Source organism: Palaemon carinicauda, chromosome 13 (assembly GCF_036898095.1).
Source record: "Palaemon carinicauda isolate YSFRI2023 chromosome 13, ASM3689809v2, whole genome shotgun sequence".
In the NCBI taxonomy this organism is placed as follows: domain Eukaryota; kingdom Metazoa; phylum Arthropoda; class Malacostraca; order Decapoda; family Palaemonidae; genus Palaemon; species Palaemon carinicauda.
In genome coordinates, this window is record NC_090737.1 from 59354881 (window position 1) to 59357380 (window position 2500).

Sequence of the window (2500 nt, forward strand, 5' to 3'; positions counted from 1 at the left end):
TATATATATATATATATATCTATATATATATATATATATATATGTATATATATTTATGTATATATATATATATATATATATATATATATATATATATATATATATATATATATATATATATATATAATTAATTGTTTACAACACCACGCTCTCCATTTACTCCAAAGTAATGCAATTTGCAATCATCATCTTCTTGCACAGTAATTAGGTGGTTGTTTGAATTCTGGAAAGCAATAATTAGCAAGATATGTTGAGGAAGAAGGAGGGGGTTATAAAAAGAAAATAGCTAGGTTTCCTCACCAAACATCTTGGAACTGACACGTCAACATAGTCAACCAAACAGAATTCGTGATGCCAGCGTACATAAACAGAAGTTCGTGAGGCCAGCGTACATTTGATATACTGTATATTCAAAATATACTTAATTTAAAATGAATTAGTTACTCAAAATGTCACTATTTGTAAGTTGCTTATTTTATGGACACTTTTGAGTAATTAATCCATTTTAAATTAAGTATATTTTGAATATACAGTATATCAAGTGTACGCTGGCCTCACGAACTTCTGTTTATGTACGCTGGCATCACGAATTCTGTTTGGTTGACTATGTTGACATGTCAGTTCCAGGTCGTTTGGTGAGGAAACCGAGTTATTTTCTTTTTATATCCCCTTCCTCCTTCCTCAACATATCTTGCTTTCCCAGAATTTAAATAACCACCTAATTACTGTGCGAGAAGATGAGAACAACAGGATTGCATTATTCTGGATGTAAATGGAGAGCGTGGGTTTGTTAACAATTACCATTATATATATATATATATATATATATATATATATATATATATATATATATATATATATATATATATATATATATATATGTGTGTGTGTGTGTGTGTGTGTGTGTGTGTGTATATATATATATATATATATATATATATATATATATATATATATATATATATATATATATATTTTTCTTAGACTCCTTGGTAATGAAGTCAATATCATACACATATTCCGTTGTCCAACATTGCTTTAAACTATAGGCAATAAATTTTAACATATAATGGTTGGAAATATTAAGAGCCCTTCATCGGTATTATTACTAGTTTCATTTTATTTCTATTTTTGTTTTAGCACATATGTTTATTGAGTTTTGCATAAAATCTCTATGCATTCATTAATTTCATCAAAGAAAATTCAATGGTCCTTTATTTGTATGATTAAAAAAAATTGCATTTCCATCGTTTTATTATTATAGGACATGAAATTGTTTGAGTTCAATACAGTGCATTTACTGAAGTAAGTTGAACATAATTAGAGTGGTAATTTAATCACACGTATTTACTCACCTCTAGAAAAGAAAACAAAACTACAAATGTCCCTAAAGTGCGGTAAAGACTTTACTCTCATAATTAAGCTAAAGCAAGAAACTTGTTCATCAGGCGTACGACAAAGTTAAGGAGAAATTAAGACGCAGCATCAGGAGAAACCTAAGATTATACGACTTGAAAAGGAAGTTTACCAAGTTCCTAACGACTGTTTCTCGGATCCTCGTAGTTGATCAGGTCTTCATAATTACAAACGATGAGGAAATTTAACTGCAATTAACACCGAATAGTAGCGCTTGTTAGTAGTCATTATTGACTGATCTGTTGGCTGCCAGTAAAATCGTTTATCGTTTATCGTTTTGACCGAAACATTGGAAATTACTTAGCAACATCATTGCCCCATGAGTCATTAAGGTTTAGCACATCCGTAAGTATACGTGAATTGACAAAAAAATACGGAATGAATCAAATTGAACGCATAAAATGTTCAATCTAAATGACGTAAACTTTTCAAGTGTTCAAATCTTATATCAGACAGACCATAAATGAGTTGCTTCTTTAATACCTTTAGCTATGCATTATTCTAATGATGTGGAATATTGAAAAACACGTGGAGTTTTGATGTGCAGGTTTCATCTGCTTCATATCACATAAAGAGTTTTTATTGTTTAAGTTCCCTTCATTAAATTATTAGTAAGACTTACATGATATATATTCTTTAGGATCATAATTGTCTCCAATTGTAAATCTACATAAATTTGATATATTTTTCTTAAAAAAAAAAAAAAAGCAACTCCACTAATGATCAAACAAGATATCTTTGTATTTTACATTTGCAAATTATTAAGGTTTATGTAGAGGCACTGAAAACTGTGACTCAAAAAAAAAAGAAAAAAAAATTGCATTTCAATCTTTCTTATACTTTTATTAGATTAAAGCTATTAGCAAATAGGCCATGGACTCGAGAGACAACATTAATTGCATTAGGAATCCCCACGCACATAACTTGCCTGAAAGCCAGATCAACCGGTGACTATTCCACCAATTATACTAGTTAAGGAACTCGGAGACTCCTATACCTTTTTTTCTTTAATGTATTCACAGTATCTTGCAAGAAGACACGAATGACACCCCTACAAGAGTGAGATTATTTCTGAAGCTTATGC

At 29.6% G+C, this 2500-nt stretch overlaps 1 protein-coding gene across 1 annotated transcript in view; it reads left to right on the forward strand.

Annotated features, from left to right (window-relative positions):
* LOC137651600 (uncharacterized) overlaps positions 1-2500 on the forward strand; it is an 8946-nt gene that overhangs the window by 464 nt on the left and 5982 nt on the right. The window lies entirely within an intron of this gene.